The following is a 14,441-nucleotide window of genomic DNA, read 5'->3' as shown; positions in this document are numbered from 1 at the left end:
ACCCTTACTACCCAAAGGCACTGAACTGACTGAAAGGAACTATTATGTCCATATATGTATACATGATATATATATAACTAATGTTTAAACGACCTTCGGACGGTACCCGATATCCTATCAAACCACATCCAAATCAAGGAAAAGGAAACAAGATGGATAGCCTTCCTAAGTCTTTTAAACATTACTTATATAACTATACAAATATAGGCATGCTTATAACAAAATATATATGTAAACGTAATTATGTAATTGCATAGTATTGTACTGTAATGTTCTAGCTGTAATGTATGTTCTCTCTATCTAGCAAGTATTGACTCATGAAGGAAATGACTCCTTGTTTGATATCGCGTTCTAGTAATAGTTCTAGTATCTTCCTAAACTACCCATATGGTAGCTTACTAGTAATATAACTGGTACGTATGAACATGGATGTATACCCTTGCTATCCAAGGCCATTGGTTGAACTGGAAAGACCTTTATGACTATATATGTACACATGATATATAACTAATATTTGAACGACCTTCAGACGGTACCCGATATCCTATCAGACCACATCCAAATCGAGGAAAATGAAACAAGGTGGATAGCCTTCCTAAGTCTTTTAAACATTACTTATATAACCATACATATAGAGGCATGCAATTTATAATATAAAAGCATAAAATAAGTTTTGTAAAAACCTTTGAACATAAATATTTTCTAAGAAAAGATCGACTTGATGTCGATCTATATAACGGTTTTGAAGGCACGGGTTTGATAAAACGGTTTAGTATAAAGAAACACTTGTTTGAAACACAATTGTAAATAGGTTTGAAATGAAACATAAAGAGTAAAATGTACAGTGTAATAAGGAGTTTTTAAACATATAAAGTGTTTATGAAGATCATTTGAAGGAAACTGTTTGGTAAAACGGCTAATGAGTAGTAAATCATTTGAATGCTGCTTATTAATCACATGTGATTGATATAATAAGTAGCATGATTCTACTTGTATCCCCCCCCCCATAAAACATTTAAAAATAGTTAAAACATTGATTAAGGGGTATGAACTCACCTATTGTGGGTGATACGGATGAACTGAAGAGGTAGGACCGCTAGGTGTGTCAAGTGAAGCCTTGAACACACTCTATGATCCTAGTTAACATATAATTTCACATATATGTAACAAATTAGTCTATAAACAACTAATAAACAAGTCAAGACACCCTAGGACATGCTAAACACCTTTATCAAGTGTTATTAGCCTCTAGGATTGCATCTAAGTGTTAGTAGGGGAAGCTATTGTGTGTAGGGCTCAAGGAAAACTCCATAAGGGAGTTCACGACCCTAAAGACACTACTAAATGAGTTCACAGTCGTAAACTCATAATTTTACGGCCGTGAACTCATACTTATGTGTCCATTTGATGTTTGATGCTCTATAAGGCCCTAATAAGCATTTCTACTTAATGTCTTGGTCTATGGAAGAGTTTAGGGCATAATATAACTCCTTTTAGGAGTTTACGGCACTGGGACCATATTCCCTTGGAGATTATGGCCGTAATCTCCCTTGGGAGGATGTTTATGGTGTTTTCAAGTCCTTAATTTCACTAGGAATAAAACTAGGCTTTTGTACTAGGCTTTAGAAGAGTTTATGGCACCATTTGGCACCATTTTATGGAGTTCACGGCCCTAGAACCTTTTGGGTCGTTAACACCTTAATCTTGGTGTTCTAAGTGTGTTAGCTAGTCCTAAACTCATTTAGGTACATGCCCAAATTAGTCTCTTAGCTTAAGGAGGGTTTTTAGGGCACTTTGGCACATAAAAATGGAGTTCACGGCCCAAGAACTTCCTTGGCCGTGAACTCACTTTCACCCTTTGTTTCTAATTGATTTTGTGTCCTAAACATGCAATGGTGGCTTCTAGTTTGACTTCCAAGGATTTGAGGGACATTGGGACACTTTTGGCCCTTAAAATGGAGTTTACTCCCCAAGTGTTCTTGGGCGGTAAACTCCCAAATCTTGGGGTTTTGGCATGATTTTGATGTTTCTAAACACAATCTAAACTATATAATATAACTAGATCGAAGTACTCACAATTTGGGATAAAACCCCAAAGATCCGTGAGAGAAAATTTTGGCTTTTCTCTAATTGGAAATGTAACAAATGAACTATTTTGGTTCAGATTTCTATATATAGTCCTGGGATTTTTTTTGGCAGAAAATATTTTTATTCCTGGAATGAAATCTAATATCCTAGAGTATTGGAATAACAGTGTTGCACAAAACCCTAGTGCATCCACTCTCCTTATCTCTCTTTAAGTGTAAATCCTGAAAAACTGCCAAACTTATACCTGAAGTCTGGAATTTCACTAAAACTGTTCTACTTCTATTGGCTTTATATGGTTTGTTCAGAATGGAAATTTCGGGTTGTCACACTAAGCCCGTAACTATATTTGGTAAGCTATTGGCCCGGTTGTGCATGGTTTTTTTGGTTTGCCTTCACCAGAGCAACATGATAGGATGATTTTTGAATAAAGAGGTTATTATGATTTATTAATATATTATATGATTAATATATTAAAAGAGAAATCTTATAGTTTAATTAATATTAGAAAATAATTAATTAAGAACTAATTTTGTGGCTAAAAGAGAATAATTCAATAAAGGGGACTAGAACTGTCAATTGTGTGATAGTTGATTTTTGGGCTGTGGATCCTTATGGATCATAGGGGGAAGAAATAAGGTGCATGGGCTCCTTGGAATCGTCCAAGTCCTAATCTAGAACGATCCTGGACTGCTTAAGGCCTAAGTAATCCAATTAGGGTTTCAGGCTGTAACCCTAGCAGCTCATGTATTTAAAGGACCCAGGGGCTACAGAAATCGGCTACCAGAAACCCTAAGGAGTTCCTAGAGCCAATTTTGTGCCCTTAACCTCTCTCCATATCATCCTCTTGCTTCTAGGTGTTTGTAAGCCATTATATGAGTGACAATTGTGAATCTAAGCTCCAAGGATAACAAGATTAAATGTTCCAAGAAAGTGGTAATCATCTAGATCTACTTTATCTTGTCAATTTCAAATTGTATATCATAGATCTAGGGTTTGCAAGTATTGGACGAAAAGCATGTTCATTAGAGAAACCTAGATCCAATCATTAGGGTTTGCATGTGCACACAGGAATGTTCTTATGGCTCAAACCCATCAGTAAGTTCCTTTGGGACTACTATGAAGCAGACTATGACAATACCCTTAAAAATCTTATCTATTTGCTTGGTGCTGCTGAATCAGAAATGATTTGTAACGCTAGTAAAGCAAATTTGATTAGAAGATCAACTTCCCAAAACTTTATGGACATTGACAATGATGACATTGGAAATCCAATAAAAAACATTCTCTTCCCAATGGAAAGGGATCGGCCATAGTAAATTCGGTTGACCAAATGGTAAAGAGAAAGGCTAAGTTTGTGATAGTCCCATGTACCATTCCCAAAGAGTCCATATGTGTCTCTTGCCAAAGGAAGGGGCATTGATTGCGAAGCAGCCTATTTACCTGAAAGATCATAAGGTTGATCAGGTCAAGAAGATTGACTCTACTTCACGTAAAGTCCACTATCTAACTCTGTTAAGTTTCTATTTTTAGATTCTTGTTACATGATGTGACTGGGTCACATGTTGATGTTTTAAGAATCAAATAAAATTGAAGAAACTTAAAGGAAGAGTATGTTGAATCTGATTGCGAAGATGGATTTCTATCGCTTGGTTGAAGATCAGATTCTTGAGCTACTTCTTAGGAGTTATGAGAGATTGCTAGGAAACATGTAATAGCATAGTTTTCATTTCATGTTGCATTGTAAGGAAAAGTTTTTCTACATTTAGACAAATAACTAAAAGTTTGTTTTACTTTATTTTATATCTCCTTGCAATGGCATTTATGGAAAACTTGATGTTTGTATGTTTCTAGCAATATTGGAAATATGAATTTGATTCTTTTATTTGTGGTAGTGTCTAATTTTACCAAATAAGTAAAGTTTTTCATCACCCAAGTTTCAATTGGACCGACTTGGAATCATGCAAGTTATATAGTATGATGAATGAGAACTTCCAAGCATTGGAAAATTAAGACTAATTACTTGTTCACATGGATGTGTGAGTCAAGTAAAGGACTAAGGGATCGAGTACACATTCTTGTGCACTGGTCAAGTCCACCACAAAGATCGTTAATACTATTCATCATGATTTACGAAAGTTTAGTAAATATGATTATACTTACAAGTTTAAGTATAATTCTAAAACATTGTAAAAGTTTCAATGTAAGGCAGAACAAATAAAAGAATCAAATTAGGCAGAAAGATAAAAGTTTCTCAAATCTGAAAAGATGGGAGAGTACTTTAGTATCATGTTCTATGATCATCCTAAAGATTAAGAAACCATATCACAATTGGTCCCCTATGGACATCTTAGTGCATTCCTATCGCTAAGAAGAGGAATCAAAAATTGTTGAAATGGTTAAATCAAGAAGATGAGTCATACTTCGTTCCAAAACAATTCTTAGAGTCATACTCCAAGATTGTAACTTGAGTGACATATCTTAATGAAGGTTTATTAACACTAGTCAAAATGTAAGAGTAAAAGGTTTTCTAATCTTGTACATTTGAATTTGGTAAGTGGTGATGTTTTGGATAAAACACAGACCAACTTAGGCCAGTTGTGTGAAGTGTTAGTCTTGATAAAGAATCCGCACTATCTCTTGGATGTTAGACAAGAGAGTCTTATATGTCAAGAGGACAGTGGGAGTCTTAAAGGTCTTGAAAGTCTCAAGAAATAATCAAGAATAAAACCCAAAGTTTTCACTAGCACACGACTTGAGGATGATAACTTATCATGTTGACATACTTTGTGTCCGTTCCAGTTAAAGTTGGCTTTGCATATGAGTTATGGGAGTTCTCAAATAGTTGCATAACAACTTGGAAGCAATGGCAGGCCATTGTGCTGCCAGGTGGCAAGAAGTTAAGATTGCACAAGTTCAATCCATATGAATTTGGATTTGTCAGTAACCTAGTCTTGTGATTATGGTTTTGACAAATTCACGTGGATAAGAACACATACACCATAAAATCTAAGGGTATAAGGTTTCTCTCCGATTCATGAAAATGATGGTGATGAAACACTTAGACCAAGTAAATTTTATGTAGATAGCAATCTTTGCATTCTCAAAGTCATTAGTGGAGCTTGCGTGGTTAACCGGCATACTAACATGGACTTATGAGAAATACAAAGGTCTAAACAATCGAGACTATGATTACGACATCCCTTTTCATAGTTCTGAAATTGTTTAGACCCACCTATGAGCTATCTAAGATAAGGTGTATGATTTTGATAAAGTATTATCAAAGCAATCTCATATCAGAAATCTGAACTTTGGTAAGAATGTCAATAAAGTATTGACTTCTAGAACTCCAATTGTTTTCTGAGTAAATGTCAAAGCTAGTGGGAGCATAGGTGTTATGCTAATAATCATCATGTAAGTGGGAGCATGATAATTATGATAAGTATTGCAAGTTAGCAATGTTAATTATAGAAAACAAAAGTTTCAATTCGTGAGGTTGTAGGGGTTGAAAAAGTTGTTTTGCTATAATTAAGGGAAAGGAAATTATACTTCATTTCAATTCTAAAGGCTTAGATTGAGATTTTAATCATCTTGAGTCAAGAATATATATATATATATATATATATATATATATATATATATATATATATATATATATATATATATATATATATATATATATATATGAGTTTTATGTTGGTTTGGTTCAACTTACGAAAATTCTATATATTGCGTTCTCAAATTTGGATTATGATTATGGCATCCCTCTTAATAGTCAAATTTTGAGAACATGGCAAATAAAAAATATCGTAGCAAAAGACTGGTCTAGAATCATGTCTTTATTTAAGACATCATGAATCGTGTCTCATATGCTTTGGGTACAGGATCGATTGCATGTGCTATAATATTTATCCTTTCTAAATTTCCCAAATGCTTAGGGCATTAAGAAGGGAAAAGGTCTAGAAATGGATATGACTAAAATGATTAAGCAATTCTCGAGGACAATCTAAGGTTTACCAAAGATTGGTTGCTCAGGGACAGTTGGAAGTATAGTGTTAATTTTGGAAGGACCATATTGACATATTCTGAAAATAGGCAACCCTTGTTCAGGAGTGATAGTCAAAATGGGAATATGGATTTGTCTACGTAGATGGAAGAAATATGTGTAAGATTAGAAAAAACTTAGTACAAGAAGCATTTTCAAAGCAATGCATACTTTGAACATAAGACTTTGTGTCCATGGAGTAGGTCTTCATTGGAATACCATGTAATGGTTGTTGACAAGTCTTTGTGACTTTGTACACATTCATTATAAGAGGGTAGTGCATTTAAGCTTGAAATCTAACAGATTTCGATAAATGATAAGATAAATGATAAGAATTTGGAATTCTTACATTTACGATAAGGATTTGGGAGTGTGAAATTAGAATCATTGAAATTATTTTCAATTGGTTTATTTCACAAACTAACTATCATAGACAAACATAGAGTGCATACTTGGTGTATGGCAAAGCTATTGTTTAGAAAAAACATAGTGTACATGCTTGGAGCATAGGACAACTAGGTTTTTTAATTCAAGAATAAAGTTGATAGCCGAAACAGTATACAATGAATAATGTGTAATCAATATGGTGATAATTAAAAGTTGTTTTATTTATATTCATAAGTTCTGAGATCATATTGGATTTGATTATTCTTGTGTTTCACTTTGCATGTTTTGACTTCCAGAATAGCTAGGTTGTTCTCTCCGAATGACTAAGTTATTCAAACCATCCACAGTCGGTCATATGTTGGAAGTAGATATGAATCAAAACTGTCATTAATCGGATTAATTTGTAGTTGTCCAAGGTAGTGAACATAGCCAAGCGGTGTTACAACATTCATGAGTGCTCATAAGTTTTGAGTATTGGATTCAACCCACACTCATTTGACTCACTTAATGGATTTTATCATGAGTGATCATGAGACGATAATATCTTATATTCTTCAAACCTATAGATATGAGTTGTTACTATGAGTTGGTTGTACATTGATTGCGCGAAAACGCATTGGTAACTTGATGTTATAAAATGTGCCTTTGTGTATGATTCAACAAGTAGTACAACAAGCCATATGAGTCAAGGTTTATCCATTCCTTTTACCTTCACGAGAAAAGTGATATATGTGGGCCCCTCGATGATTTAATGATGATACATGTGAGTGCTTGGCCAAGCCAGGACTGATTTGATTTGTTCAATCAGTCAGCCATCATGAATCGGAAATCGGGAAACAACATATGGACAGAGAGAATGATTTATAATCCATGTCTCAGTCCATATGATATCTAGAATGGAGGAATATATGATCCCTTACCTAATGGACAAATCATTGACAAAGGTCAGAGTTCGACATAAGCTTTTGAGAGCTACGATTGCTAATCGGGTTATGAAGTCATAGATGCAATAATAGTTTTAGACTTATCCAAGTGGGAGACTATTGGATTAATGTCTAAGTCCATAACTATAATTGGTAAGACTTGACTCGACCCGGCATGGTCCATTTGGGTTGCATGGCATCGGGACAATTGGATTGACAAAATGAGGAAAAAGGATACTAGGGATTTATATTAATATATTATAAGTTCTAATATATTAATATATAATCATATTATTTAATTAGTATTGATCAAGAATTAATTTGTAATTAATTAAGTGATCAAAAGGAACTAATTAAATATGGACTCTTAGATATATGTTTGTGATGGGCCAAGTTCATTTAGGTTGGGCTAAGCTTTCATGGATAGTCTATGGAGTGTTTAACCCATGGATCATATGAAATGAAAGGTCATGGGTATTAGGGTTTAACCCTAATCTCCACACTATATAAAGATGTCCTTGGTTGGTGAAATTGGTACTAGTGTGTGTACACAAAAAGGGTAAGGCTGATTTCACTAGAGAGAACCAAATTATCCTTATTCTCAAGGTTATTCCAAGTCTTCATGGTGTTGTGTGAACCATTTGAGGGGTCACACTTGGGGCACTAGGCACTCAAGCTTCATGAAGACATGTTACATCAAGGTATGTATTCTATCTATTTTATTACCCTAGTATCAATGTTTTGGTAAGCTAGTTAGTATAATACCTTGGATATTCATATTTGTATGTATAATAGAGAAAACATAGATCCAAGGTATTTAGGGTTGCGTGTACACTTAGGAGTGTTAGAATGCTCAAAACCCAACACATATATCCGTACTTTCCTTAAGGATTGCTTCGACTTCACCGAGTCCCTTATTCCGATACCCTTTCCAATAATCTCATCCTAGGCTTTCCTAGGGCACCCTCTAACCTTCTCTCCGCCATCAGCTGCACTAGGAGTCCTCACCATCTCCCCCTAACTAGCTTACGGATATTTTTACATATCTGCTTGCTAGTTAATTAAAGTTTGCCAGAACCCTTATAGCACAAAGCAAGCAGCATTCGTGCAACGAGTAACCGCATCAAGCATAACTAAATCAGGCCATCGTACCGCTGACTAGATAGTCCTTGCATACAGCTCAGCCAACAGGCATATAAGGCATCCTTCCTAGATCCTTAGCCCTATTCTAACATGCAGTTCTCAGAATCATAAATCATATAACATATCAAGTATGGGTATCTTGGGTAAAACTTACTCGAGCCCGGCCGGTCGCACGCATCACACACCTTGTCTTTCTCAAAATTCCTTAACTTAGATTTTAGAAAACCATTTTCCTTGTAAAATTCGTTTAGTCCCTCGGTTTGAGTCCAGACACCCCATACGGTGTGTCCGAATCCCTCAAACCAGGGCTCTGATACCAACTAGTAACATCCCAAAATTTGAGGCCAAAATTTCGTTTTTGAATTAAGTTAATCATAAAATATGTTACCAAAACATTGGCAATATTACATCTTTTATAAAATCATTAAGTCATGTCTCAAAACCATATCATCAGGAACAATGAAAATCAGAGTACAATCCTAGAAAATCTTATACGGAAACCATGTGTGTTATGCGCTACTACACCGCCGACTCTTTCCCCTTAGACAAAGAGGTACCTGAAACCAAAACTGAAATTGTAAGCACAAAGCTTAGTGAGTTCCCCCATCATACCACATACCATATAACATCATCGGTATCTTTCAACCGGTAACTGCCATCGGTATCTTTCAACAGGTAACCATCATCGGTATCTTCCAACCGGTACATGCCATCAATATCTTTCAACCGGTAACTGGGGACTATTTCACCCTTAGCACTAGCATACAGTAACAAGAGATAATCATTTAGTCAGGCATAACTGGGTACTGACCTACCCTTCAATCCTAACGACTGATGTCAGGGACAACTAATCCCTTCTACACACATAGCATATCACGCAGGCATATCTCATGACCAAAACACATAACCATACCAAGATGATTACCACAAAAACAATTATCTACCAATTACCCCTGTTGGTGGGCCGACATTGTGGCCGTAGACCCACCCATACTGGAAGGTAACTCACCTCGTAGCATTATATGCTGATCTGTGCGGGAACTCTCTATCTGTTGCTGCTGCTCTGGAAATCCTACGTCTATAAATCCCACAAAACACTCAATCAGAGTCTGATAACTACTTTTAGGGTAAGATGCCTATTTTACCCCTGACCAAGTCAAAGCCGAAGTCAAAGTCAACTTCCAGTTGACCTGACTCGCCGAGTTGGGCCGCCAACTCGTCGAGTCCCTATCCTTTCAACTGTCCTCCATCCACGCCTCTACTCGTTGAGTTTGGCGATGACTCGATGAGTTCCCTCCTATACGAACATCGAATGGTCCTTCATCCGACTCGACGAGTTGTATGAACAACTCGTCGAGTTCACCTTCATCAGATGAACTAGTCCTACCTTGACTCGCCGAGTTGTATGAACAACTCGTCGAGATTATCTTCAAATAACGGTAGATTGCCTTGGACTCGCTGAGTCTGTTCTAGCATTTATCGAGTCCCATGAACTCCAGGTCTCCCAACACGTCTAAACAGCTATGGGACTCCCTTCTCTAACAACTGACCGTCACAGAAGGGTTTGGGGGGGTCGAAAGCGCACCGACTCGCCGAGTCCTAAGAACGAATTTTCGAGTCTATACTATCCAAGTCCATTTCTTCGATTTCTGGCGTACAACCCTTGATCAAAAGGTGGATCTAGGTCCCTAAACTCGTTCTAGCACGTAAAGTTACAAACTTTACGTGCATGCATGGAAGAATGAGCCCATGTGGCTCAAAAAGGGACTCCCAACATGCATGAGGCTTTCCATGGGCTCTAAAACAGTTGCTTTCTGCCTTAGGGTCCCTCAAGAACCCTAGATCTGAAACCCTAGCCCCCAACCATGCTTGCAATCATGGTTGGTTGCCAAAATGGCTCTTAGAAGCCCTAACTCCCTTTAAGAATAGATCTATGATAATAATGAGCAAGGTATAAGCTTTATACCTCAAATGGATTGTGGAAGATGCTCAAACTCGGATCCCTCTAGCCTCTTCTTGTTTCTTGAAGCTTTTCCTTCCTTTCTTAGATCACAAAAGCACCAAAATCACTCAAAAGCCTTAGATCTTCACTCACACGATTAGGGTTTACTATAAGGGGTCTTCTGGGAGCATATGGGACGAAGGGTGGCTGAATGAGATGTTTAAATAGGGTGAAAACTATTAGATTAGGATTTTGTCCAGTCAGAGTCTACTCGCCGAGTCTGGCCACCGACTCGACGAGTCCACCATTTAAACCTCGAGTCTAAACCGCTTCTACTTGACGAGTTGGGCCACCAACTCGCTGAGTCCCAGGCGAAAATGCAAAACTCTTAAGTAAAAATACATACCTGGAACCAGGTGCTACAGGTGTCATGCCTGTTTTGCCGTAAAACTTCAACATGCCATAAATTCTTCGTTATATCTTGGATTTCGGCATTCTTTATATGTATGTAACCCTTGTAACATATACTACCACTTGGTTAAGATTATTCCTTCTAAATAATCTTCCATCAAAAACTCGTTTTTGATGCTTATTGTCTCTAAATTGACTAGCTCGGATCTGCGGGCGTTACAAAAGAAGATTGCCAAAACACATCACGAGATATGGACAGGGAAGGTTCACTCGTTGGCACATATCAAGGTTTGGGGTTGTGAAGCTTTCATTAGACGAGAGACTCACGACAAGTTTGAATATCTAAGTGAGAGATGTATTTTCATTGGTTACCCACAAAAGTCCTTTGGATATTTATTTTATAGACCTAGCGGGAACGTCGTCTTTCTAGCATGAAGGGGAGCCTTTCTCGAGACAGATCTCATATGTTAAGAGGAAAGTGGGAGTACTATTGATCTGGAAGAAATTCAAGAGTCAAATGATGAAGACACTTATGATAATACTAGGGCTTAACTTGAGGAATAAATTCCAGTTGAACCAATTGGCGAGTCATTACCTCTCAGGCATTCCACTAAAGTTAGAATACAACCTGAATTATATGGTTTCCATATTACTACAGAAGGTGATATGTTTATCAGTGATAGCACACTAGTAAATTTGGATAGACCAGCTAACTACAAGGAAGCCATGGCAGGCCCTGAGTCAGCCAAGTGGAAAGAGGCAATGGACAGCGAGATCCTGTCAATGTATGACAATCAAGTTTGGAATTTGGTTGACAATATACCAATTCGTAAGACAGTTGGGTGCAAATGAATCTTCAAGAAGAATAACAACATGAATGGAAAGGTACACACTTTCAAAGCTCGACTAGTTTGCGAAAGCCTTTACTCAAACCCCAGGGGTTGACTATGACGAGACTTTTGTTGGGTTTTGAGCAATCTAACAATCCTATGGTGTACATGCAACCCTAGGAACCTTGGATCTATGTTTTCTCTAAAATAAATGCAAATTTTTTTCCAAGGTTCACAATCTAACTAGCATGTTATGGGGTACTTCTAATACAAAACTTTAAGTAGAATAACATACCTTTCTTTTGTAGTTGATTGCTTGGAATTTTAGAGCCTAGCACCAATAATGTGGATGCCTCAAGTGGTGTCACAAATCACCCAAAAAAAATTGGAAATACTTGAGAGAATATCATGCTCACTAAAATCGGCCCACTCTTGTTTCTAACTCACACTAGTGCCAATTCGAGAACCAAGGACTTCTTTATATAGTATAGAGGATTAGGGTTAAACCCTAATACCTATGACTCTTCATTTACCTAGGATCTATGGGTTAAAAGCTCCATGGACTATCCATGGACTTCCATATACTCTTAGCCCATCCTAAATAAATCTTAGCCCAATCCATATATGTGACATCCCCTAATTTCTCGGCCAGAAAAGACCGATTTAATTTATGCTTTTTAAAATAAAATCAGAGAAATCATTTTAAAAGATGTTGCGGAATTGGTCCCCAAACAAAATATGATAAAAGTTTATCAAAACCCTTCATTAAGAAGGTATATGTTTTCCATATATATATCAAAACCTCGGGATGTCATGTTCCGATACAGATCAAAAGCATAAACAAGACACTATAAGCCTTTCAACAGTTATTTACAACTACTGGCTTATAATCCAAAAATCTCTCGTTGTCCTCCGACTATGCTCGGGGTCCACTACCTGTAACATAAAAAGCTGAGTGGGTCAGGCTTGGGAGCCTGGTGAGCATATAGGGTTTTCAACCCACAATAATAATAAACTTACTAAGTTCATCAATCAACAATAACCCTGATTACCCGTTCCCGTTATCCTCACTTTATGTCCCTAAACACTTATCACAAGGGACCTAGCCTAAAGAATATCATCGAGATGGACACTACTGCTAAGGGGTTTCCTCAGCCATACATGTCCTAAAGGCAACCATGAGGGGGATGGAGTACAGCGAATGAACACTCTTAGTTCATTAACACCTACAGGTTGCGGACCTGCTAATGTTTCCCACTGGACTGTCTAGAAAGTCTGTGGTCGTCATCAGAACTCCGCTAGATGACTGGATCTCAAAACACATCGAGGCCTCTCATCAATTTTATTTTATCACACATCACAATCTACCCATGTTCTACCCAACGTATTTGTAGATAAAAATACTTATACAGTTTAAAACTTGTATAAAACATCAACACAACAATCACCTCAAATAAATAATTAATATATTTACACATAACACGTATTATAAGGTAAATACTTCATATCTATGTGTAAAATGAAAGTGACTATACACTCACTTGATTTGATGATAATCGGGCAGCAATTCGTTTCCTACAACGATCGTTTCTAATAAAACCGAGAGTTTTATTGAGAAACCGGGCTTTGTAAAAGTCGGGCTTCGAAACCGAAAAAATAAATTTTCCGGGCTTCTCGGGCACTTCGTGGGGTATTCCGGGCTTTACAATTGATACCGGGGCTTTGCGGGATGTTAATATGAAGAAAATATGGGTTTAGGGGCTAAATATGGAAAAATTCCAAAAATATCCGGGAGGTCTCGCACCCTTCTATTTATAGGGGCGAGGCTTCTGATCGGACGATCAGGAGGTCTTCTGATCCGACGGCTGAGAAGGCTCGCAGATGGGGAGGGGGGGAGGCTCGCATGAGGTCTGCGCATGCGAAGGAGCTGTCGGCGGCCTGTGATTGGACCGAAGTCCGGATCCGATGAGGGAAGCACGTGGCTTCTACGAGGGCTCGGACACGAGGGAGAAGGCACGCGTCGGATCTTCACGGACCGGGACAGGAAATCCGTTAAAAATTCATAACTTCTTCATCCGACGTCCGTTTTCGTCAGACTTTTTACCGTTGTGCTCCTAATGATGAGGCCTTCAATTCTCGTTTAGGTTGTGTCGGCTAAAAATCGCTCGATCTAAAATTCGAGTTTTTTTAGCTGTCTACTTCTACGCTGAAACTTCGAAAAATCATAACTTCCTCATACGAAGTCAGATTTGGGCGTTCTTTTTATCGAACTTCTCGGTTTAAAGAATACTACGACTTTCTTTTAGATTACTAAGGCTAAAAAGTAGTTTATCAAAAACTCACTTTTTACGACATTCAGCACCGTGCCGGTTTTGTCGCGAAACTTCGACAGGTCATAACTTCTTCGTTATAACTCGGATTTTGGTATTCTTTATATCCCTGAAATCCTTGTTTCGACTACTACAACTTTATGTAAAGATATCGGGATTATCTTATACTTTAATTTTGACGCTTATTTTTATTCTTAATTAATTAAGCCCTAATAATTAAGCATAAAACACATAATTCACATAATATTCACATAACTCCTTTTCATTTCTTCAAAATGAGTTACAAAGGTTAACCTAGACTATCAACTCAATATAAATTCCTAGGTTAGAAACACGAGTGTTACA

This window comes from Lactuca sativa, chromosome 8, assembly GCF_002870075.4.
Source record: "Lactuca sativa cultivar Salinas chromosome 8, Lsat_Salinas_v11, whole genome shotgun sequence".
Lineage (NCBI taxonomy): Eukaryota > Viridiplantae > Streptophyta > Magnoliopsida > Asterales > Asteraceae > Lactuca > Lactuca sativa.
The sequence above is the reverse complement of the archived record's forward strand: the minus strand, read 5'-3'. Positions refer to the sequence as shown.